This window comes from Salvelinus sp. IW2-2015, linkage group LG1 (genome assembly GCF_002910315.2).
Source record: "Salvelinus sp. IW2-2015 linkage group LG1, ASM291031v2, whole genome shotgun sequence".
NCBI classification, from domain to species: domain Eukaryota; kingdom Metazoa; phylum Chordata; class Actinopteri; order Salmoniformes; family Salmonidae; genus Salvelinus; species Salvelinus sp. IW2-2015.
This window is the reverse complement of record NC_036838.1, coordinates 46,574,149-46,601,416: the sequence shown is the minus strand read 5'-3', so window position 1 is coordinate 46,601,416 and position 27,268 is coordinate 46,574,149. Positions and strand designations below refer to the sequence as shown.

The following is a 27,268-nucleotide window of genomic DNA, read 5'->3' as shown; positions in this document are numbered from 1 at the left end:
ACAGCCGCCACTCTTCTGGGACGGCTTTCCACTAAATGTTGGAACATTGCTGAATGGACTCAAGTCCCCGCAGCAACCAGGACATTAGTGAGGTCGGGAACGGATGTTGGGCGATTTGGCCTGGCTCGCAGTCGGCGTTCCAATTCATCACAAAGGTGTTCGATGGAGTTGAAGTCAGGGCTCTGTGCAGGCCAGTCAAGTTCTTCCACGTTGATCTTGATAAATAGATTTTTTTTTAAACGTCTTTTTCGAAGAAATACATTTTTTTTTTTTAAAGGTATAATTTTAGTGAATGATATCATAAATAGGACTGGTGGAGTTGTCACACATGCAGCTAACACAGACATATGGGAATGTCTGCTCTACCCAAAATTACAACCAACTAATTGCCGCATTACCACAAAAATGAAAAAGGCAAGTAGAAGGGGAAAAAAAGTAAGGAACTTGTATGTCGGCCCTGTATTAAAGAACATAAATGGTTAAAGTGTGATAAATAAAAACGTATACCAATTTCATTTAAGGACCAAAAAACTGACAGCTGTGCCATATAAATTGCAAAATAGTTGGGAAGAGATCTGCGATGTACCCATTTCCATGGCACATGGTTTATGAATTGACACGCAAAACAACGCCGGATTCAAAACTAAACATTTTTCAATTTATATTACTATACAAAATAGAATGTTATATATATGGGGGATACAATCTTCCCAGCTCTGCAGATTTTGCTGTGAAGAGGCAGAGTTATTAGATCATTTATTTTGGTATTGTCCATATGTAGCTCGTTTTTGGTCACAGGTCCAGGAATAGCTGAAGAATTGCAACATTTGCAGAGAACTAACACTGCAGATAGCAATACTGGGCGATTTGAAAAGCCATAGTCAAATCAATCAATAATATTATTATTATTTTGGCAAAAACTTTTATTTTTAATTTACAATCTGTAGAATCTATGAGAATAGAAAGGTTCAGTACTTAAGCATCATAATATATGGCAAAGAGAAATCCAAAATGGATGGCGTTGAGAGTTAGATGGGAGGGGTAGAATGGAGCTGAAGGATGGGACTAATAACAAGATAACCAATGTAAAACATACAGGGTCTATAAAATGTATATAGGTTCAGAAATTTTGTGAAATAGCGCAGGTACAAATAGAAATCAAACTGGATGGACAGTTTAGGAAATAGAGGAAGGACTAAAAACAAACAAAATATAACTATTGTAAAATAGATTGTGTCTGTAAAATGTGTATAAGATGTATAAACTGAAGGTAGAAGCCTAAGTGTTATTGTTTATAAGTTTACTCCAATTGGGTGAAGGGTGGTAGGGTTTGCGGGGAATAATAAAGGTATATTCTAAAAAAAAGTATGTGTATATATATCCCCAAAAAGATATGGGGGATTGGAAATGATGTAGACAATTACATTGATGGAAGCAACAATCTGTCCACAATATTAAGCTGATCCACCCCTTACAAAAAAAAAAAACAAAAAAAAAACAAGGTTCTTCCACACCGATCTCGACAAACCATTTCTGTATGGAGCTCGCTTTGTGCACGGGGGAATTGTCATGCTGAAACAGGAAAGGGCCTTTTGCCACAAAGTTGGAAACACAGAATTGTCTAGAATGTCATTTTATGCTGTAGTGTTAAGATTTCCCTTCACTGGAACTAAAAGGCCTAGCCCAAACCATGAAAAACAGCCCCAGACCATTATTCCTCCTTCGCCAAACTTTACAGTTGGCACTATGCATTGGGGCAGGTAGCGTTCTCCTGGCATCCGCCAAAACCAGAYTTGTCTGTTGGACTGCCAGAGGCTAAACATGATTCTTCACTCCAAAGAAAGCGTTTCCACTGAGTCCAATGGCAGCGAGCATTACACCACTCCAGCTGACGCTTGGCATTGCGCATGGTGATCTTAGGCTTGTGTGCGGCTGCTTGGCCATGGAAACCCATTTCATGAAGCTTGTGCGGACGTTGCTTCCAGAGGCAGATTGGAACTCGGTAGTGAGTGTTGCAACCGAGTAGACAATTTTTACGCGCTATGTGCTTCAGCAGTCCCGTTCTGTGAGCTTATGTGGCCTACCACTTTGTGGCTGAGCCGTTGTTGCTCCTAGATGTTTTCACTTCACAATAACAGCATTTACAGTTTACACGGGTAGTACTAGCAGCGCAGAAATTTGACGAACTGACTTGTTGGAAAGGTGGCATCCTATGACGGTGCCACATTGAACATCACTGAGCTCTTCAGTAAGGCCATTCTACTGTCAATGTTTGTCTATGGAGAGATCATGGCTGTGTGCTCGATTTTATACACCTGTCAGCAACGGGTGTGGCTGAAATAGCCGAATCCATTAATTTGAAGGGGTGTCCACATACTTTTGTATACATAGTGCATCTCTACCTGAAAATACTTGATCTAAGTGATTGATAGTTGGTATTCAGCAGTCATCAGTGGTGTAGTGGAGGGTATACGCAGGTATATTCTGATTCCTACTTATTTTTCAGTGCGCATAAAATGAACTAACCTTTTAATCCCCAGGATGCATATCAAAGTAGTGTAGCGGAGGTCTACAAGATGGCGCCGACAGACATGGTCACACTGTTTCTAACTCCTAGCCAACTTTTCAGTATAACATGTTTTTCTGTGTTATTTCTTACATTATTTGCTCAGAACGTTTCCTACATTATTACCAACAGCYGAAAATAGCTTTTGGATATTAGATTGAGGGTCAATCACCAGCATTTCCACCAGAAACGTGACTTTCCTGAACTGGATCCTTTATTTGATTGGATCCTTTATTTAATTAAAACTCCGAGGCAGATCCATTAATCCCGGGGTCTGCTCCAAGACGCCGTCGCCGGAGAAGAGGAATAAGGAGCGGGCTCCTAGTCAGACTCAGGAGGTGTGCATACCATCCACCCACAGGAGGTTGCAGAAGGGAAGACAGCTCTTAATAATGGTTGGAACGGAGCAAATAGAATGGCAAACAAATGGAAACATGCATTTGATGCATTTCATACCATTCTACAAATTCCGCTCAGCCACCGCTTCAGAGTATATTACTAGTCAACTTTCAATCCCTGAACAATAAAGTAGACGAGCTCAGGGCGAGGATCTCCTTCCAGAGAGACATCAGGGACTAACATACTCTGTTTTACGGAGTCATGGCTCTCTCCAGATATACTTTCCCTGTCCATTCAGGCAGAGGGGTTATCATTCAATATGCGGAAAGGAAGAAAGAACTCTGCAGGGGGAAAAAAGGGGTCTGTATGTTTCATGATTAACTACTCATGATGTGATTGTGGTAAGGAACAGGGACTCAAGTCCTTTTACAAGATTTCACTGCACCCGCAATAATATTATTTTATTTGTTCTCCCGATCTGGAATACCTCACCATCAAATGCCGACCGCATTACCTCCCAAGATAAAAAAAATTCTGTCATCATCACGGCAGTGTTTACCCCCCCCCCCCCCGGGACCATGGCTACACCCTTTTCTGGGACGGCTACAAGGCCCTTCCCCGCCCTACCTGCGGCAAATCAGATCACGCCACCATTTTGCACCTCTCCTCCAATAGGCAGAAACTTAAACAGCAAGTATCTGTGGTATTGAACTGTTCAACGTTGGTCTGGCCAATCGAAACAGTGCATTCAGAAAGTATTCAGACCCCTTGACCTTTTCCACGTTAAGCCTTATTCTAAATGCTTTGGTACCCTTCCCCAGATCTGTGCCTAGACACAATCCTGTCTCGGAGCTCTACGGACAATTCCTTCGACCTCATGACTTGGTTTTTGCTGTGACATGCCCTGTCAACTGTGGGACCTTATATAGACCGGTGTGTGACTTTCCAAATCATGTACAATCAATTCAAATGTACCACAGGTGGACTCCAATCAAGTTGCAGAAACATCAAGGATGATCAATGGAAACAGGATGCACCTGAGCTCAATTTTGAGTCTCATAGCAAAAGGGTCTGAATTCTTATGTAAATAAGGTATATTTTTTGTATTTTATAAATTTGCTAAAATTATAAAAAACTGTTTTTGCTTTGTCATTATGGGGTATTGTGTGTTGATTGATGAGGAAACAAATTAATTTAAATCAATTTTAGAATAAGGCTGTAACGTAACAAAATGTGGAAAAAGGGAAGGGGTCTGAATACTTTCCGAATGCACTGTAGATGCTTCAATATTGTTTCCTCAGAATAGTATTCATGTATACACTGACTCGGTGACGGAGTTCATCTGGAAGTGCATAGAGGATGTTGTTCCCATTGTGAAAATTAGAACTTATTCAAAACAAAAACTGTGGATAGATGGCAGCATTGACCAAAAACTGAAAGCACGAACCATCACCAGTGGAGGCTCCTCAGAGGAGGAAGTGGAGGACCATCCTCCTCAGTGAATTTCTTAAAATAGAAAATGGTAAAACATTGAAAAACTAGACTAAATATATTCACGTCACCAAATAATTGATTAACCTCTTTAAAAAAACACACCGTTTTGCAATGAAGGTCTACAGTAGCCTCAACAGTACTCTGTAGGGGATGAGCACGATGGGTGTAGCTGGAGGACAGCTAGCTTCGTCCTCCTCTTTGGTGCACTGACTTCAATACAAAACCTAGGAGCCTTCTGGTTCTCACCCCTTTCCATAGAGTATCACAGTAATTATTTTCAACTTCCGGAGGACGTCCTCCAACCCATCAGTGCTCTTTCAGCATGAACTGACATGTTGTCCACCCAATCAACTGATCAGAGAATGAATCTAGTACTGGAAAGCATAAGCTACAGCTAGCTAGCTAGAACTGCAGTGCATAAAATGTGATGAATAGTTGACTCAAACAGAGCGAAAGACAGTTTTCAAAAATTAGTTTCTTCAAAAATGAAGAAGCAGCAAGAGGGAGAGAATATATTATATTACCGTTTATATTTTTAGTTTTTCCATCACAACTTTTTTCCCCTCATTCAACTTTTTCACTCCGGACGCTTTTATCTGGACATGGTTCGTTCGTCAGCACTTTCAACAGCCGAAGCTAAGTAGTAACATTAACATGATGTCTTCTAATTGCAGCGCTGTACTCATAATATACAGGAGAACGATCGCCTATATGGCGAGGATAGCTGTGCTGCAAGCCCAGCTTCAGGCGCAATCGTTAGGCAAGGGTAATTTCAGTGTAGGAAAGGATGAAACAGCGTCTGTGCCACCAGTAAGTACAGATAGTAACGTTAGTATAAATCCCAGTCCCGCAGCCGGACAACTTTTCATCAGCCGACAGAAACTTTCAACCGGTTTTCCCCATTAAGTAGCGAGTCGGAGTCTGAGGCCGAGTCTTCTCTTGTCTCTACTCCTCCCGTTACGGGGTCTGAGACGCCGAAGGCTCCCACCATTAGCTCTGACAAATTGAAAACCCTAGTCATTGGCGATCCATTACCCGCGAGTATTAGACTTAAAACGAATCACCCAGCGATCATACACTGTTTACCAGGGGGCAGGGCTACCGACGTTAAGGCTAATCTGAAGATGGTGCTGGCTAAAGCTAAAACTGGCGAGTATAGAGATATTGTTATCCACGTCGGCACCAACGATGTTAGGATGAAACAGTCAGAGGTCACCAAGCGCAACATAGCTTCAGCGTGTAAATCAGCTAGAAAGATGTGTCGGCATCGAGTAATTGTCTCTGGCCCCCTCCCAGTTAGGGGGAGTGACGAGCTCTACAGCAGAGTCTCACAACTCAATCGCTGGTTAAAAACTGTTTTCTGCCCCTCCCAAAAGATAGAATTTGTAGATAATTGGCCCTCTTTCTGGGACTCACCCACAAACAGGACCAAGCCTGACCTGCTGAGGAGTGACGGACTCCATCCTAGCTGGAGGGGTCTTCATATCTACCAACATAGACAGGGCTCTAACTCCTCTAGCTCCACAATGAAATAGGGTGCAGGCCAGGCAGCAGGCTGTTAGCAACCTGCAGCTTAGTGGAGTCTGCCACTAGCATAGTCAGTGTAGTCAGCTCAGCCATCCCCATTGAGACTGTGTCTGTGCCTCGACCTAGGTTGGGCAAAACTAAACATGGCGGTGTTCGCCTTAGCAATCTCATTAGGATAAAGACCTCCTCCATTCCTGCCATTATTGAAAGAGATCGTGATACCTCACATCTCAAAATAGGGTTACTTAATGTTAGATCCCTCACTTCAAAGGCAGTTATAGTCAATGAACTAATCACTGATCATATCTTGATTGGCCTGACTGAAACATGGCTTAAAACCTGTTGGGGACCAGGGGTACTATTTTCACTTTTGTTGAAAATCGTAGATTTTTAAACGGCCTCGTACTCAATTCTTGCTAGTCACTAATTCTATTTTAGTACCATTGGATAGAAAACAACCTCTAGTTTCTAAAAACGTTTGAATTTTTTCTCTGAGTGGAACAGAGGTCATTTGGCAGCACTTTCCCTGACCAGGAAGTAGAATGAAATGTCTATGCTCGCTTCAACGCTCTGCCTATACATGGTCATGCCACCTATGACCCGAAACACACCTCATACGTCTTCCTCTGGGTGTCAAGAGGACGTCAGAGGAGAAATTTGTGGTTTATCTTGTTCTGACGTGAAATAAGACCTATTTCTTTGACGTGACCGTCCATTTCGGAATCTGAAGTGCGCGACTTGAAGAGAGATTGTGTTTTGTTTTGCTGCCGTTTCGGATGTCAACTATCTCCGGCTCGGATTTGATTTGATAAATGCGACCATATCATCGTAATGTATGTTTTTTCAATATAGTTTAATCAAGATTATTAGAATTTTTTCGGGAGTTTTGCCGTGTTCCGTTGTCAAACTTTTTGGCTTTGGACAGATCCGTGCCACGTCGACAGTACCTATGATAATGAAGAGGGAAAGTATCATTCTGAATGGAAACAAGACTCATCTGGACTCAGGACACCTTGATCAACATTTCTGATGAAAGACCAGCAAAAGTAAGACCAAATTTATTATAATGTTATTTCATATATCTGTCGTGCATGTCAACTGGTCTGTGCGCGCCCAAGTGTGTCTTGCTGGCGTGGCTATGCTAATATAGCGCTACATTTTGTTTTCGCTGTAAACATTTAAAAATCGGAAATATTGTCTGGAATCACAAGAATCCTGTTTTTCAATTGCTGCACAGTATGTATTTCTCAGAAATGTTTTATGAGGAGTAATTAGGTATTTGACGTTGGTGTCTGTAAATGTTATGGCTGCTTTCGGTGCAATTTATGATTGTAGCTGAAATGTAATTTATGATTTATACCATAAATATGCACATTTTTCCAAAAAAAACATATGCTATACAATAAATATGTTATCAGACTGTCATCTTTATGAAGTTGTTTCTTGGTTAGTGGGCTATATATATCTTTATTTGGCTGAATTAGTGATAGCTGGTGATGGAGTAAAAAACTGATGGTGTTAGAAAGTGGTGTCTTTTGCTAACGTGGTTAGCTAATAGATTTACATATTTTTGTCTTCCCTGTAAAACATTTAAAAAATCGGACATGTTGCTTGATTCACAAGATGTGTACCTTTCATATGCTGTATTGGACTTGTTAATGTGTGAAAGTTAAATATTTCTAAAAAAACATTTTTTTGAATTTCGCGCTCTGCCTTTTCAGTGGAATGTGGGAGGAGTTCCGCTAGCGGAACGGGGGAGTGAGACAGGTTAAGCCTGATGAATTTACTGTGTTAAATGAGGCCTCACCTCCTGGTTACACTAGTGACCATATCCCACGTGCATCCCGCAAAGGCGGAGGTGTTGCTAACATTTACGATAGGAAATTTCAATTTACAAAAAGAAAAAAATGACGTTTTCGTCTTTTGAGCTTCTAGTCATGAAATCATGAAACTACTTTTTTATAGCTACTGTCTACAGGCCTCCTGGGCCATAATACAGCGTTCTCTCTCTGAGTTCCCTGAATTCCTATCGGACCTTGTAGTCATAGCAGATCATATTCTAATTTTTGGTGATTTTATTATATTATATGAGAAGTCCACAGACCCACTCCAAAAGGCTTTCGCGAGCCATACATCGACTCCAGTGGGTTTTTGTCCAACATGTCTCTGGACCTATCATGCTGCCACAGTCATACTCTGGACCTAGTTTTGTCCCATGGATAGAAATGTTGTAGATTTAAGTTTTTTCCTCATAAATCCTGGACTATCGGACCACCATTTATATTACGTTTGCAATCGCAACAAATATAATTCTGCTCAGAGACCGCCAACCAAGGAGCATCAAAAGTCGTGCTATAAATTCTCAGACAACACAAAAAATTCCTTGATGCCCTTCCAGACTCCTTCTGCCTACCCAAGGACGTCAGAGGACAAAAAATCAGTTAACCACCTAACTGAGGAACTCAATTTAACCTTGCGCAATACCTAGATGCAGTTGACCCCTAAAAACGAAAAAACATTTGTCTAAGAAACTAGCTCCCTGGTATACAGAAAATACCCGAGCTCTGAAAGCAAGCTTCCAGAAAATTGGAACGGAAAAATGGCGCCACACCAAACTGGAAGGTCTTTCCGACTAGCTTTGGAAAACAGTACCGTGCAGTATGCAAAGGCCCTCACTGCTGCTCGATCATCCTACTTTTCCAACTTAATTGAGGAAAATAAGAAACAATCCAAAATTTCTTTTTGATACGGTTGCAAAGCTAACTAAAAAGCAGCATTGCCCAAGAGAGGATGGCTTTCACTTCAGCAGTAATAAATTCATGAACTTCTTTGAGGAAAAGATCATGATCATTAGAAAGCAATATTAAGACTCCTCTTTAAACTGTGCGTATTCCTCCAGGGCTTAGCTGTCCTGGATCTGCACAGCTCTGCAGGGCCTGGGATCGGAGAGACACTTAAGTTTTTAGTACTATATCTCTTGACACAATGATGAGAAATAATCATGGCTCTAAACCTTCAAGCTGCATACTGGATCCTATTCCAACTAAACTACTGAAAGAGCTGCTTTCATGTGCTTGGCCCTCCTATGTTGAACATAATAAACGGCTTCTCTATCCACCGGATGTGTACCAAACTCACTAAAAGTGGCAGTAAAAAGCCTCTCTTGAAAAAGCCAAACCTTGACCCGGAAAATATAAAAAACTATCGCCTATATCGAATCTTCCATTCCTCTCAAAAAATTTTGAAAAACGCTGTTGCGCAGCAACTCACTGCCTTCCTGAAGACAAACAATGTATACGAAATGCTTCAGTCTGGTTTTAGACCCCCATCATCAGCACTGAGACTGCACTTGTGAAGTGGTAAATGACCTTTTAATGGCGTCAGACTGAGGCTCTGCATCTGTCCTCGTGCTACTAGACCTTAGTGCTGCCTTTGACACCATCGAATCACCACATTCTTTTGAGAGACTGGAACCCAAAATTGTTCTACACGGACAAGTTCTGGCCTGGTTTAGATCTTATCTGTCGAAAGATATTCAGTTTGTCTCTGTGAATGGTTTGTCCTCTGACAAATCAACTGTACATTTCGGTTTCCTCAAGGTTTCGTTTTAGGACCACTATTGTTTTCACTATATATTTTACCTCTTGGGATGTTATTCGAAAACATAATGTTAACTTTCACTGCTATTCGGATGACACACAGCTGTACATTTCAATGAAACATGGTGAAGCCCCAAAATTGCCCTCACTAGAAGCCTGTGTTTCAGACATAAGGAAGTGGATGGCTGAAAACGTTCTACTTTTAAACTCGGACAAAACAGATATGCTTGTTCTAGGTCCCAAGAAACAAAGAGATCTTCTGTTAATCTGACAATTAATCTTGATGGTTGTACAGTCGTCTCAAATAAAACTGTGAAGGACCTCGGCGTTACTCTTGACCCTGATCTCTCTTTTGACGAACATATCAAGACTGTTTCAAGGACAGCTTTTTTCCATCTACGTAACATTGCAAATATCAGAAATTGTCTGTCCAAAAATGATGCAGAAAAATTTATCCATGCATTTGTTACTTCTAGGTTTAGACTACTGCAATGCTCTACTTTTCCGGCTACCCGGATAAAGCACTAAATAAACTTCAGTTAGTGCTAATTACGGCTGCTAGAATCCTGACTAGAACCAAGAAATTTGATCATATTACTCCAGTGCTAGCTTCCCTACACTGGCTTCCTGTTAACTTCTCACGAGTCACCAACCCTGATCCGGGTAGCACCCCCCACCGAGTAGCATAGCGTCACAAGTAACTTGTAGCATCTAAATATCATTAAATCACAAGTCCAAGACACCAGATGAAAGATACAGGTCTTTGTGAATAAAGCCACCATTTCAGATTTTTTTAAATGTTTTACAGGGAAGACACAATATGTAAATCTATTAGCTAACCCACGTTAGCAAAGGACACAGATTTTTTTACTCCCAATAGTTTTTCCTGCGGTCAGTAGCTATCATAATTCGACTAAATAAAAATATATATAGCCACTAACCAAGAAACAACTTCATAAAATAAGACAGTCGATAACATATTTATGGTATAGCATAGTTTTTTTTGGGAAAAATGTGCATTTTTTCAGGTATAAATCATCAAGTTCTACATTGCAGCTGCAATCTGAAAATAGTGCTGACCCAGCCAGAACAATTACAGAGACCAACGTCATATATAACGAATTACTCATCTTAAAACATTCAGAAAAATACACAGCGTACAGATATTGAAAGCCCAAACATCTGGTGATCAAACAATATTTCAGATTTATTAAATGTTTTAATAACGAAAACAAAATGTAGCGCTAAATAGCATAGCATACAGGCAGATTCGGCTAGGCGCCCACGGCCAGTTCACAGCATCACACAGATATGATATAACATCGTAAATTGGGTCTTACTATGGCTGATCTTTCATCAGAATGTTGATCAAAGTGTCCTTTGTCAAGATGAGTCGTTGGTTGCGTTCAGAGATGGTGGTCCTTTCCCCACTCCATTTAGCACAGGTACTGGTCGAGTGGCACGGATTTCTCAAACGATAATAAAATCAGACAACGGAAACACCGCCCAAAACTCCCAAAAAAATTCAAATAATCTGATTAAACTTATTGAAAAAACATACATTACGATGATCTGGTCACATGTATCAAACAAACTTCGAGACAGAGATAATAATGCCGTACAACAGAAGACAATCGCAGCTCAAAGTCGCCACGATATAGAGAACCGAGAGTTGTCGGTCACGCCAAAGAATTAGCCTCTCATCACCTAGTACCCAGATAAACAAGATATTTTTTCCTCTGACGTCTCTCTTGTCACCCAGAGGAAGGCCAATGAGGTGTGTTTCGGGTCATAGGGGGCACGACCATATATAGGCAGAGCGTTGAAGCTGGCATAACACATCTTGCTTTTTTTTTCTTGGTCAGGGAAAGTGCTGTCAAATGACTTCTGTATCACTCAGAGACAAAATTGAAACAGGTTTTAGAAACTAGAGAGATTGTTTTCTTTCCAATGGTATTATTTATATGCATATAGTAAGAGCAATAATTGAATAAGAGGCAGTTTAATCTGTAGAGCAATTATGCTAATTGAAAAATAGCACCCCCTGTATTCTCAAGAAGTTAAGGCAAGGGCTGATTTCAAAGGTTTTAGCTGTTAACCATTAAAGCGTTACATGGGCTTGCTCTCTACCTATCTTTCTGAGTTGGTCCTCCCGTAGCACTACCTACACGTACGCTACGGTCACAAGAACGCAGGCCTCCTTATTGTCCTGAATTTCTAAGCAAACAGCTGGAGGCAGGGCTTTCTCCTAATAGATCTCCTTTTTATGGAACTTACGGTCTGCCTACCCATGTGAGAGCCAGACTCGGTCTCAACCTTTAAGGTCTTTACTGAAGACTCATCTCTTCAGGTGGGTCATTATGAATTGAGTGTAGTCTGGGCCAGGAGTTGAAGGTGAACGGAAAAGGCTCTGGAGCAACGAAACCGCCCTTGCGCTGTCCTCTGCTGGCCGGTTCCCCTCTCTCCTGGGATTCTCTTAGCCTATACCCTATTACAGGGGCTGAGTCACTGGCTTACTGGTGACTCTTTTCAATGCCGTCCCTAGGAGGGGTGCGTCACTTGAGTGGGTTGATTACTGACTGTGATCTCCTGTCTGGAGTTGGCGCCCCCCCTTGGTTTGTGCTGTGGGTGGAGATCTTTGTGGGGCTATACTCGGCCTTGTCTCAGGATTGTAAGTTGGTGGTTGAAGAATAATCCATCTAGTGAGGCGGGGGCTGTGCTTTGTGCAAAGTGGGTGGGGTTATATCCTTCCTGTTTGGCCCTGGTCTCGGGTGGTACATCGAGATGGGGCCACAGTGTCTCCTGAACCCTCCTGTCTCAGCCTCCAGTATTTATGCTAGCTGCATAGTTTATGTGTCGGGGGGCTAGGGTCATGTTGGTTATATCTGGAGTACTTCTCCTGTCTTATCCAGTGTCCTGTGTGAATATTAAGTTATGCCCTCTACATTCTTCTCCTTTCTCTCTTTCTTTTCCTCTCTCGGGAGGACCTGAGCGCCTAGGACGCATACGTCAGGATCTCACCGCGGCAGATGACTCCTTGCTGTCCCCAGTCCACCCTGGCCTTGTCTGCTTGTTCGCAGTTTTCAACTGTTCTGCCTCGCGGTTATGGAACCCCTACCTGTCCCAGACCTGCTGTTTTTCAACTCTTAATGATCGCTATTGAAAAGCCAACTGACATTTAATTCCATGATTATTAATTTGACCATGCTTGTCACTTTTATGAACATTTTGAAACATCTTGGCCATGTTCTGTTATAATCTCCACCCGGCACAGCCGAAGAGGACTGGCCACCCTCATAGCCGGTTCCTCTCTAGGTCTTCCTACCTGGTTTTGGCCTTTCTAGGGATTTTTCGCTAGCCACCGTGCTTCTTCACCCATGCCATCGGCTTGCATGTATTGGTTTTAGGCTGCGTTTCTGTACAGCACTTCGAGATATTAGCTGATGTACGAAGGGCTATATAAAAAAAACTTGATTTATTTGAACTTGATGTGTTCCTGGTTCGAGCCAGGTAGGGGCGAGGAGATGGGGACGAAGGAAGCACTATACTGGTACACTGGCAATACTAAAGGCCTGTAAAGAACATCCAATAGTCAAAGGTATATGAAATAACAAATAGTTAATAGAGAAATAGTCCTATAATTCCTACACCTAAAACTTCTTAGACCTGGGAATATTGAAAGACTCATCTGTGTGTAAAAGGGAACCACCAGCTTCATATGTTCTCATGTCTGAGCAAGGAACTATAAACGGTTAGCTTTCTTACATGGCACACATATTGTATTTTTACTTTCTTCGCCAACACTTTGTTTTTGGCATTATTTAAACCAAATTGAACATGTTAATTATTTATTGAGGTCAAATTGATTTTATTAGATGTATTAAGTTAAAATAAGTGTTCATTCAGTGTTGTTGCAATTGTCATTATTACAAATAAAAATCAAATAAAAATTATTTTTGGCCCTCCAATAATCGGTATCGTTGTTGAAAATCATAATCGTCGACCTCTAAAACCTACCCCTAACCAGAAACCGTGGATAGCATTCACGCAAAACTGAAAGGGCGTACCACCGCATTTAACCATGACAAGCAACATGATAGTCATTCCCTCACATGCAATCAAACAAGGAAAATGTCAGTATAGAGCCAAAGTGGATGCGCAATTCAACAGCTCAGCACACAAGACGTACAGTTGAAGTCGGAAATCTACATACACCTTAGCCAAATACATTTTAAACTCAGTTTCACAACTCTGACATCTAATCCTAGAATGGTCAGTTAGGATCACCAATTTATTTTAAGAATGTGAAATGTCAGAATAACATTAGAGAGAATTATTTATTTTAGCTTTTATTTATTTCATTATATTCCAGTGGGTCAGAAGTTTATACACCACTCAATTAGTATTGTGTAGCATTGCCCTTAAATGTTTAACTTGGGTCAACGTTTGGTAGCCTTCCACAATAAGTTGGGTGAATTTTTGGCCCATTCCTCCTGACAGAGCTGGTTGATACTGAGTCAGGTTTGTAGAGCCTCCTTGCTCGCACACGCTTTTTCAGTTCTGCCCACACATTTTCTATAGGATTGAGGTCAGGGCTTTGTTGATGGCCACTCCAATACCTTGACTTTGTTGTCCTTAACGTCTTTGGGACAGGGGGGCAGTATTGAGTAGCTTGGATAAAAGGTGCCCAGAGTAAAACTGCCTGCCTACTCTGTCCTAAAGCTAGAATATGCATATAATTAGATTTGGATAGAAAACACTCTGAAGTTTCTAAAACTTGTTGTGATATATGTAGTAGTATAACAGAACTCATATGGCGGGCAAAAACCTGAGAAAAAATACAACCAGGAAGTGGGAAACTTAGGTTTGTAGTGTTTCAACTCTTTGCCTATCCAATATACAGTGGAAATGGGGTCATGCTGCACTCTCCTAAGGCTTCCACTAGATGTCAACAGTATTTATAACCTTGTTTGATGCTTCTACTATAAAGAGAGGGGGGAATGAGAGGAATTGAGTCAGAGGTCTGGCAGAGTGCCACGAGCTGGCCACGCGCATTCACGAGAGGTAGCTTGCGTTCCATAGCATTTCTGAAGACAAAGGAATTCTCCGGTTGGAACATTATTGAAGATTATTGATAAAAAATCCTAAAGATTGATTCTATACTTAGTTTGACATGTTTCTACGGACTGTAATATGACTTTTATCTGAACTTTCGCGACCTGCAGCGCGTCGTCAAATTAGATTGTGTACTAAACGCGCGAACAAAAGGAGTTATTTGGACATAAATGATGGACTTTATCGAACAAATCAAACATTTATTGTGCAACTGGATTCCTGGGAGTGCATTCTGATGAAGATCATCAAAGGTAAGTGAATTTTATACTGCTATTTCTAACTTTGTTGACTCCACAACATTGCGGATATCTCTTTGGCTTGTTTGGGCTCTGAGCGCTGTACTCAGATTATTGCATGGTGTGCTTTTTTCGTAAAGCTTTTTTGAAATCTGACACAGCGGTTGCATTAAGGAGAAGTGTATCTAAAGTTCCATGCATAACACATGTATTTTCATCAACATTTATAATGAGTATTTCTGTAAATTGATGTGGCTCTCTGCACAATCACCGGATGTTTTGGAAGCAAAACATTACTGAACGTAACGCGCSAATGTAAACTGAGATTTTTGGATATAAATACGAACTTTATCAAACAAAACATACATGTATTGTGTAAAATGAAGTCCTATGAGTGTCATCTGATGAAGATCATCAAAGGTTAGTGATTCATTTTATCTCTATGCTTTTTGTGACTCCTCTCTTTGGCTGGAAAAATGGCTGTGTTTTTCTGTGGCTATGTACTGACCTAACATAATTGTTTGGTGTGCTTTCGTCGTAAAGCTTTTTTGGAATCTGATACGTTGGCCCAATTCACAACAATTTGGTGTATTGCATGTGTGATTTCATGAAAGTATAATTTTTATAGTAATTTATTTGAATTTGGCGCTCTGCATTTTCACTGGATGTTGGCCATGCGGGACGCTAGCGTCCCACATATCCCAGAGAGGTTAAGCCATTTTGCCACAACCTTGGAAGTATGCTTGGGGTCATTGTCCATTTGGAAGACCCATTTGCGACCAAGCTTTAACTTCCTAACTRATGTCTTGAGATGTTGCTTCAATATATCCACATAATTTTCATCCCTCATGATGCCATCTATTTTGTGAAGTGCACCAGTCAGCAAAGCACMCCCACAACATGATGCTGCCACCCCCATGCTTCACGGTTGGGATGGTGTTCTTTCGGCTTGCAAGCCTCCCCCTTTATCCTCCAAACATAATGATGGTCGTTATGGCCAAACARTTCAATTTCTGTTTCATCAGACCAGAGGACATTTCTCCAAAAAGTACAATCTTTGTCCCCATGTGCAGTTGCAAACCGTAGTCTGGCTTTTTTAAAGGTGGTTTTAGAGCAGTGGCTTCTTCCTTGCTGAATGGCCTTTCAGGTTATGTCGATATAGGACTTGTTTTACTGTGCATATAGATACTTTTGTACCCGTTTCATCCAGCATTTTCACAAGGTCCTTTGCTGTTGTTCTGGGATTGATTTGCACTTTTCGCACCAAAATACRTTCATCTCTAGGAGACAGAATGCATGTCCTTCCTGAGCGGTATAACAGCTGCGTGGTCCCATTGTGTTTATACTTGCGTACTATTGTTTGTACAGATGAACGTGGTACCTTCAGGCATTTGGAAATTGCTTCCACGGATGAACCAGACTTGTGGAGGTCTACAAGTTATTTCTGAGGTCTTGGCTGATTTCTTTTGATTTTCCCATGATGGCAAGCAAAGAGGCACTGAGTTTGAAGGTAGGCCTTGAAATACATCAACAGGTACACCTCCAATTGACTCAAATGATGTCAATTAGCCTATCAGAAGCTTCTAAAGCCATGACATAATTTTCTGGAATTTTCCAAGCTGTTAAAAGGCACAGTCAACTTAGTGTATGTAAACTTCTGACCCACTGGAATTGTGATACAGTGAATTATAAGATAAATAATCTGTCTGTAAACAATTGTTGTAAAAACGACTTGTGTCRTGCAAAGTAGATGTCCTAACCGACTTGCCAAAACCATAGTTTGTTAACAAGAAATTTGTGGAGTGGTTGAAAACCTGGTTTTAATGACTGCAACCTAAGTGTATGTAAACTTACAACTTCAACTGTATGTTGTGCATTAACTTCAACTGTATGTGGCAGGGTCTACAGACAATCACAGACTACAAAAGGAAAACAAGCCACATCGCGGAATACGGACGTCTTGCATCCAGACGAACTAAACACCCTCTTTGCCCGCTTTGAGGACAATACAGTGCCACCGATGCAGCCCGCTACCAAGGACTATGGGCTCTCCTTCTCTGTGGCCGACGTGGGTAAGACATTTAAAACATGTTAACCCTCACAATGCTGCCGGCCCAGATGGCATCCCTAGTCCTCAGAGCATGTGCAGACCAGCTGGCTGGTGTGTTTACGGACATATTCACCCCGCTACCATCCAGAAGGCGAGGTCAGTACAGGTGCATCAAAGCTGGGACCGAGAGACTGAAAAACAGCTTCAATCTCAAGGCCATCAGACTGTTAAATAGCCATCACTAGCACATTAGATGCTGCTGCTTACATAGAGACTTTGGCCACTTTAATAATGTTTACTAATCTCATATGTATATACTATATTCTATATGATCTATTGCATCTTAGCCTATGCCACTGACATTGCTCTTCCTTATATGTATATATTTTTATTCCATTCCTTTACTAAGATGTGTGTATTAGGTATTTGTTGTGGAATTGTTAGATATTACTTGTTAGATATTAATGCACTGTCGGAGCTAGAAGCACAAGAATTTCGCTACACTCGTAATAAACATCTGCTAACCATATGTATGTGACCAATAAAATTTGATATAGAGACATTATTGCATGGAACTCCATTCCATCTCATATTGCTCAAGTGAACAGCAAACKTAGTAAAAAAACTAAACAACAGAGCAACACCTCACGGCACAACGCCTCTCCCTTGTTTGACCTAGATATTTTGTGTGCATGTATTGTAGGCTACATGTGCGTTTTGTAATTTTTGTTTAATTTATTTCGTTCTGTCCTTGAGCGGTTGTCTATTAATGTTCTGTATTATGTAATGTTTCATGTTCTGCGTGGACCCCAGGAATAGTAGCTGTTGTTTTTACAACAGGTAAATGGGGATCAGAATAAAATACCAAAAAAATAGCCATGAATCTAAATTTCTTAGATTTTTCCCATACCTCAAATGTGGCAAGAAAGTATCAAGTATGATTTGATTTGACTATATTTGTTAAAAGACCAACATGCTACAACACACTGTGAAATCAATAAACATGTTTCTACAAATGTACACAAAAGAGAGCATGTCAAACTTTTGCATATCCCTTTAACATCCCCTATAACTTTGGGTATGACGGAGGTTGTTTCCTGAACTATAGCACAGTAGGGACTGGACAGAGCCAATAAAAGCCTTCCTTTTCCTACCTATCTGGGGATAATGTCTCAACCTCTGTCAGTGTGGTGTAGAGGGTATGACAGTAGACAGCCTAGAGTGCACATGGGCAAACACCAACACACACAGGTCAATGAGACATTCCAATCAAGGACTACAGGTCCTAACAGGAGAGACAGACAAAGTCAGAGGGAGAGAGGAAAAGAGTGAGGTGGGAATATTAGTTCAAGGTCAGAGCAGCGTATCTGGTCACAGTGTTACATTTATTTCAGAGTGCCATCAATCCCTGACTTCACTCTGCCCACTGTACTCGCCCTACTATCATATCAATAAACCGTTACACAATGTCTTTGTAATAAACATACACATATTGTGCCATTCAATCTTTTTTTGTGATGGCCTTAAGCTTTTTGCATGTGGCTACAGGCTCAGATTTGTCTGTGTGTTTAAGTTTGCTTCATGCAAACTGCTTCAAGCTTTTGCTGCTTCATTCATTCATGCCTTAATGTAACTGTCCAGTGTTAAGATTTTTATGAAATATGATTTAGAGTTAATTATACAATCCTGGACGCTGATTGGTTAAAACCACATTCCAGCCAGTGTCTATTCCACAAGTTACCCACGGCTAAAGTTATTACGTTAAAATGCCTATTTACGCTCTTCCATCTTACTGCGCAATCCACTGTCTCATCAGCCCAGCCAGACAACTTATAAAAACTTGATCTCCACTGTAAAAAGCATCTACACATTATCTCCCATGTCTTTTAGACTAGCAATTGGTTATCAATAGCAGAGATTTATAGTAATGAAAGTGTAGGGGTTGGGAGTCGGGATGAGACAGACACTCAGGTCAAGACACTGGTGAAGACGAGCACACAGATGAGCTTTCCTGAAACGGTTTCTGACAGTTTGTGCAGAAATGATTTGGTTGTGCAAACCCAAAGTTTAATCTGCTATCTGGGTGGCTGGTCTCAGACATTTCCCCAGGCGAAGAAGCCGGATATGGAGGTCCTGGGCTGGCGTGGTTAAAACATGGTCTGCGGTTTTGAGGCCTGTTGGACGTACTGTCAAATTCTCTAAAACTATGTTGAGGCGGCTTATGGTAGAGAAATGAACGTTAMATTCTCTAGCAACAGCTCTGGTGGACATTTCTGCAGTCAGAATGCCAATTGCATGCGCCCTCAACTTGAGACATCTGTGGCAATGTGTTGTGTGACAAAACTGCACATTATAGAGTGGCTTTTTGTCACCAGCACAAGGTGCAGCTGTGTAATGATCATGCTGTTTAAGCAGATACTTGATATGCCACACCTGTCAGGTGGATGGATTATCTTGACAAAGGATCAAATGCTAACTAACAGGGATGTAAACAAATGTGCGCACAACATTTGAAATAAATATTTTCGTACATATGGAACATTTCTGGGATATTTTATTTCAGCTCATGAAACATGGGACCAACACTTTACATGTTGCGTTTCTACTTTTGTTCAGTGTATGTTTGTAGTCATAGGTAACCAGATCGTGACTACAACTAAGTCTTTGACCATTGTGTTGTTAAAAACTCATGCTTCCTAGCCTTTAATGTTTTAACCCTATCCAAAAACTCAACCCTTAACCTTCCAAATTCAACATTTGGAACAATGGAAAGATACTGAGCAGGAGTCAACCCAGGGTGTCAGAAACACTTTGAAATTTGCTGTTTGGAGAAACATCTAATTCTGCAGTGAGACAGAGCTTGTTGCTTGATTACCACAAGCTGCAGACAGCACAGTGCAGTGGCCAGACTAGCAGGCAGATAATAGAGGTGTCTGAGTGTGACTGACTCCACTACACAGTACAGGGTGGGTAGGATAGAGAGAGCGAGAGAGGCTAAATGATACAAGACGACAACATTGGGTGCTGCTAAACTGCTGTCATCCTGGGTGTGTGTGACAGAGAAAATGTGTTTAGAGAGTGTCACTAAGTAGCAGAATGTGTGAAAAAGCAAACTCATCACCTATATAACTGCTAGGATAAATAATGGAGTATGGGAGAGTGTTGTAGATTCAGCCCAAGTACCCCTGTTTCTCTCCCACCCACTCTCGCTGTGTGTGTGTGTGCGTGTGATGCGCTGAGAGCCACRCCTGGCGGCAGGTGTGCTCAAAATGAATAAATAATACAAGCCTGCCATGTAGCTTACACCACAACAGAGCAGACAACAAAGCATTAGTATCCAAACAAGGTCTGTGTGTGTTTCGTAATCGTGTCTACACAGCAACTTCCCACTATTGCAATAGTACATTATGGCTTTACAAATGTAGCTTTTTGGCACAGAAATGGCAAAAGGAAGAGTATATTCTGACCCACATCAACCATCTTTCTCCCACCAGAGAAGAGAGACATCACAGTCAGTTGCTCTACCAAAAGATGTCTCACACTCTAAAAAGAGTTTGCCATATTAGCTATGCTATGGAGTGTTAGTCTTTAGCCTCAGCTAAATCATTTTATAGAGAGAGAATCAAAGCAGAGTTAATTAAGCCAATCTCTACTTATACATGCACAAGCTGTACTCACACACATACCCATATCAAGCCAGTGGCCTGTTTTCCTCCAGCAGATCCATAGAGAGTGGGTGTTTGTTGTGCTTCCCTGTGGATCAGTGCTGCATGGGGAAATCTTCACTCAGCAACTGTCATAACTGTCTCCTCACACCCGGATACAAAGCAGAGCAGCCACCAGACCAGACCACAGCCCACAGCCAATATTGACACACCTCTCAGCCTCCTTAGGCATCCAATGCATGTGTAGAGCTACCTTTCTGGTCCTATTGTGTCCCATTTTTTTATATCACCAGGTAGGCCAGTTGAGAACAAGTTCTTATTTACAACTGTGACCTGGCCAAGATAAAGCAAAGCAGTGCGACAAAACACAGAGTTACACATGGGATAAACAAACATAGTCAATAACTCAATAGAAAAATCTGTACACAGTGTGTGCAAATGGCGTAAGGAGGTAAGGCAATAAATAGGCCATAGTGGCGAAGTAATTACAATACAGCAATTAACACTGGAGTGATAGATGTGCAGATGAGGATGTGCAAGTAGAAATACTGGTGTGCAAAAGAGCAGAAAAACTAAAACAAATATAGGGATGAGGTAGGTAGTTGGTTGGATGGGCTATTTACAGCTGCAGCGATCGGTAAGCTGCTCTGATAGCTGACGCTTAAAGTTAGTGAGGGAGATATGTCTCCAACTTCAGTGATTTTTGCCATTTGTTCTATTCATTGGCAGCAGAGAACTGGAAGGAAAGGCGGCCAAACTAGGTGTTGGCTTTGGGGATGACCAGTGAAATATACCTGCTGGAGTGCGTGCTATTGGTGGGTGTTGCTATGGTGACCAGTGAGCTGGGGTAAGGCGGAGCTTTACCTAGCAAAGACTTATGGTAAGAGATGGTGAGAGGAGGGAACAATACGTCTGCCACGCTGATCTTTAACACTGGGCCCCTCAGGGGTGTGTACTTAGTCCCCTCCTGTACTCCCTTTCACCCACGACTGCGTGGCCAAACACGACTCCAACACCATCATTAAGTTTGCTGACGAAACAACTGTGGTAGGCCTGATCACTGACAGCGATGAGACGGCTTCTAGGGAGGAACTCAGAACTGGCAGTGTGATGCCAGGAAAACAACCTCTCCCTCAAWGTGAGCAAGACAAAGGAGCTGATCGTGGACTACAGGAAAAGGCGAGCCAAACAGGCCCCCATTAACATCTACGGGGCTGTAGTGGAGCGGATCGAGAGTTTCAAGTTCGTTGGTGTCCACATCACCAACAAACTATCATGGTCCAAACATACCAAGACAGTCGTGAAGAGGGCACGACAAAACCTTTTCCCCCTCAGGAGACTGAAAAGATTTGGCATGGGTCCCCAGATCCTCAAAAGGTTCTACAGCTGCACCATCAAGAGCATCCTGACCGGTTGCATCACCGCCTGGTATGGCAACTGCTCGGCATCTGACCGTAAGGCGCTACAGAGGGTAGTGCAAACAGCCCAGTACATCACTGGGGCCAAGCTTCCTGCCATCCAGGACCTATATAATAGGCCCCACCTACATGTACATATTACCTCAACTAGCCTGTACCCCTGCACACTGACTCGGTACCAGTGCCCCCTGTATATAGCCTCATTATTGTTATTCTTATTGTGTTACTTTTTATTTTTGCCTACTTTGTAAATATTTTCTTCTTCTTGAACTGCACTGTTGGTTAAGGGCCTGTAAGTAAGCATTTCACGGTAAGGTCTACACTTGTTGTATTCGGCGCATGTGGCAAATAAGGTTTGATTTGATGACAAAGCAAAAACAGGTTTTTAGAAATGTTTGATATTTTTTATAATTACAAAACTGAAATATCACATTTACATWCGTTTTCGGACCCTTTGCTCCGGCTGGGCCACTCAAGGACATTGAGAGACTTGTCCCAAAGCCACTCCTGCGTTGTCTTGGCTGTGTGCTTAGGGTCGCTGTCCTGTTGGAAGGTGAACCGTCACCCCAGTCTGAGGTCCTGTGCGCTCTGGAGCAGGTTTTAATCAAGGATCTCTCTGTACGTTGCTCCGTTCATCTTTGCCTTGATCATGACTAGTCTCCCAGTCCCTGAAAAACATCCCCACAGATTAATGGTGCCACCACCATGCTTCATCGTAGAGATGGTGCCAGGTTTCCTCCAGACATGACACTTGGCATTCAGGCCAAAGAGTTCAATCTTGGTTTCATCAGACCAGAGAATCTTGTTTCTCATGGTCTGAGAGTACTTTAGGTGCTTTTTGACAAACTCCAAGTGGGCTGTCATGGGCCTTTAACTGAAGAGTGGCATCCATCTGGCCACTCTACCATAAAGGCACCAGTCTAATGTCCATTGCTCATTTYTTCTTGGCCCAAGCAAGTCTCTTCTTCTTATTGATGTCCTTTAGTAGTGATGTCTTTGCAGCAATTCAACTATGAAGGCCTGATTCACACAGTCTCCTCTGAACAGTTGATGTTTAGATGTGTCTGTTACATTTTTCACAGAGTTCATGTATGTGGGCTGCAATTTCTGAGGCTGGTAACTCTAATGAACTTATCTTCTGCAGCAGAGGTAACTCTGGGTCTTCCTTTCCTGTGGCGGTCCTCATGAGAGCCAGTTTCATAATAGCGCTTGATAGTTTTTGCGACTGCACTTGAATAAACTTTCAAAGTTCTTAAAATGTTCCGTATTGACTGACCTTCATGTCTTAAAGTAATGATGGACTGTTGTTTCCCTTTGCTTATTTGAGCTGTTCTTGCTATAATATGGACTTGGTGTTTTACCAAGTACGGCTATCTTCTGTATACCAACCCTACCTTGTCACAACACAACTGATTGGCTCAAACGCATTAAGAAGGAAAGAAATCCCACAAGTTAACTTAACAAGGCACACCTGTTAATTGAAATGCATTCCAGGTGACTTCCTCATAAAAGCTGGTTGAGAGAATGCCAAGAGTATGCAAAGCTGTCAAGGCAAAGGGTGGCTACTTTGAAGAATCTAAAATATATCTTGATTTGTTTTACACTTTTTTGCTTACTACATGATTCCATATGTGTTACTTCATAGTTTTAATGTCTTCACTATTATTCTACACTGTAGCAAATAGTAAAAAAAATAAAATAAAAAAAAAGGAAATCCCTTGAGTGTCCAAACGTACCTGATACTGCACATACCTAATACATTGACACACCAAAACACATTCACCATTTGCTGCAGCTACTCTTTTCTTTTTTAACTCTCACTATTATCTATCCTGATGCGTAGACACTTTATTCTGCCTTTATGCACATATCTACCTCAAATACCTCATACCTCTAAACAATGATCTGGTACTGGTACTCGCTGAAGCTCCATTCTTGTGTATTTTATTTAATTCTTCGTGTAACTATTTTATTTGTAAACTTTGCATCATTGGAAAGGGCTCGTAAGCACGCATTTCACAGTAAAGTCTACACTAGTTGTATTCAGCGCACGTGACAAATAAAATTAGATAAATACAGTTGGTAAAAAATGTATTATCATCTTTCTATACATTTCCTCTCAGTAGGCAGCACAGACAAATGTTGAAAAAAAGTCTGGGCCAGTGGTCACAAATTTTTTATTTCTACGTTGCATAGACCCACTGTATTGTGTGGTGATTGACACCAACGACTGTAAATGACAACTTGTGGTTGTGGGCTTGTTGTGCAGAATTCCTAGATTACAAGGGGCACTAGCAAACACTAGCGACTCATGAGTGTGTGGTAACCACAGTAACATAGAAGAGTAACATTGTGGCATAAAGTCTAGAGAAAAATGATAGTGTACATCATGTACTTTGGTGGCAGCTGAAATGGGCCAGATCCTTCCACACAAATAACAATCCGTTCGGAATACCTTGGRCCATAATACAGCTCAAGGCCCACGGAAACAAAATAGACTACAGGTCTTCACGTGTCCAAAAACTTKGACCGGGACGACAATCAGACCCGACTATATTTACTTATCTTTAAAAAATGGAGACCCGAACCCAAATGGAGCAGAGGACAACTCAACCTAGACCCGTACCCTGACGGGTCTGGGTCTAGACCAGACCCAACTGGACTAGAGTGACAATTCATTTTTTCCTCTTATCAGCCAAGTTGCTCTACTGGTTAAGGAATATGTTTTATATGTTGGCTAGGCCTTTATAAGTGAAGAAATTCAACTTATTAACGTAAAATAAAATATGCTACAGGACCYGACCCAGACCTGAGGGACATGTTAGTATTCTTCAGCACCCAATCCAATCGTGCCCGGGTCAGGTCTCGGGTATATCGGGTCCACCCGGACCCATGAAGACATCTACACTAGACGAGGATGACCAAAAGTTGATTGATGATTCACTTTTATCAACTTAATTCTCACAAAAACTGAGAGTCCGTAATGCGCATTGAATTAGCGTACTAACAACCAAAAACTACATTTGACAGACCGTAAAATGAGGCTACCAAAAACAGGCGAGGAAAGTATATGAATTCCCACAGAACATGGCTTACGTAACATGAACAGAAAGGAAATCATTATCTGAGAGCACAATGTTTGTTACCCACCAACCGCTTCGTTTTGACCCGGTTCGATGTATCGGTTTTTGTGCTTTGAAGCGCACATAGGTTACCTAAAACTTTCCCTCAGTGATTTTGTAGTAAACAAACTTGTCCGATTGCTCAGTTTCAGCAATCAGCAGATGTTGTAGGTACTAAGTAGTGCCACAAAGTTTTAACACAAAAAAACGTTAAACCACTAAGATTTGATTGTAGAAAAAAAAAGAAAAAAACAATGCGCTTCAGCACTTTTATCGAAAGTAAATCGTCCCGATCGTGACGTCAGTGTGCAGTTCGACCGTGTCCTTTTACTGTCATTTTGTCAAATATTGAAGATTTCCTCCAATTGAGTTACAATTATTTAAATGTTAGGGAGTCGACTTACCTTTATAAAGCGTTTAAAAGGTTCCCGATAAAGTTTGCTTTGACTTATTATGCTCTGCCCTTCTGGTAGGCTACACTGAGAATCTTCAGCGTGTTTGAGGAAGCATTCGACCATTCGCACGCAGCTCTCTCGCAGCCTGTCAGCTATGGAGTGCAGTGGTGGTGACGTCGTCCAGGTGCAATCCCAAGTACAGAGAGAGAGGTTATGTTTTTGCAGGGCGTTTGATTTCTGTGGGTCGAAAGTCAGAAATAGATAGTACAGTACACAGCAAGGGATGATTTGTCCACCAATAGAACATTACTTCAAATTTGAGACCTAATCTATTTTGAGAGATAGAGAGGTGTAAATGTTTTTGTAGTTTTACCACATTTTTCCTTTTCACTGCTAGGAGACTTGCCTCAAAGAAGATATTCAGTTTTTTTTGTTGTTGTAACAAACAGTATCAACAATGGTGCCTAAGATGCAGTCCTCTAAAAGCTCTAATATGTTTTTAGCCAATCTTTATATGTTGAAAATAAAACCCAGTAAAGCTCATGAATAGGCTACAGAATTCAAGGCTGCCTCTGTTACTTTCTTTCCATGAAAATATGTATTTGGCAGAGGGTCATATAACCAGGAAACTGACCAAGGGCAGTGTACACACACACAAACAGAAAGCCCCTTACTCCACAGGTTAGAGCAGCCAGAAACACCCTTTGGAGGCTTGGCTAAACCATTGTGGCCCCACCTACATGCTCCCAGTCCTGTGGCCCAGCCATTTCTTCCTCCTTATCCAAGCAGAGTAGAGTCATGTGCTGCTGAGTCATCATACCCCACACACCCCGCCCACCCAGCTCTCTGGCTATAAGAGACAAAGAGCTGGTAAATTTAGCCAATCTGTCCCAGCTCCTATACGGCTATATTTAGTCCCATTCAAAGTATACGGATGACACACACACACTTGTACTTCTAATTGGAAGTGAATGCTGACACAGATTTGGTGTGTTAGACTAGAGGTGGTTACTCATCAATCGCATCCATAAACACTAGTGTGCTCTGTTGTGCTCCCCAGTATAAATAAAAGACAGTGGTTTCTAATGAGGGGCCAGAGAAGGGTAATGACACAAAAAGAACCCCATGGATGCTTTTGTGTCATACCTATGACTGTGGCATTGTTGTGAGAGAAGAAAGGAAAGAGTGTGTTATTAACATGTTTGTGTACTATATAGAGGTAGCACATTTTTATATATATATTTTTTTTTTTTTCACCTTTATTTAACCAGGTAGGCCAGTTGAGAACAAGTTCTCATTTACAACTGCGACCTGGCCAAGATAATGCAAGGCAGTGTGACAAAAAACAAAAACACAGAGTTACACATGGGATAMACAAAAGTACATTCAAAAACAATAGAAAAATCTACATACAGTGTATGCAAATGAAGTAAATAGGGAAGGCAATAAATAGGCCATAGTGGTGAAATAATTACAATATAGCAAATTAACACTGGAATGATAGATGTGCAGATGATGATGTGCAAGTAGAAATACTGGTGTGCAAAAGAACAAAAAAAGTTAATAAAAACAATATGGGGATGAGGTAGGTAGTTAGATGGGCTATTTACAGATGGGCTGTGTACAGCTGCAGCAATCGGTGAGCTGCTCAGATAGCTGATGCTTAAAACTTCTTCAGGCTGCAAGCCCGGCACCGGACACAATATGACAACAGCCACTTCAAGTGCAGGGCGCGAAATTCA

At 41.5% G+C, this 27,268-nt stretch overlaps 1 protein-coding gene across 3 annotated transcripts in view; it reads right to left on the bottom strand.

Annotated features, from left to right (window-relative positions):
• Positions 1-25,728, bottom strand: part of LOC111968570 (protein kinase C delta type) — a 51,897-nt gene extending 26,169 nt beyond the window's left edge. For 2 of the 3 annotated variants that reach the window (XR_011480452.1, XM_023994236.2), the window contains exon 1: positions 25,536-25,728. The gene's annotated coding sequence lies outside the window, so the exon portion shown is untranslated. Of the gene's footprint in view, positions 1-20,612; positions 20,634-25,535 lie in introns of those variants that run through there. The other variant, XM_070445266.1, reaches the window with a different exon arrangement.
• Between the last annotated feature and the right edge of the window lie 1,540 nt (positions 25,729-27,268).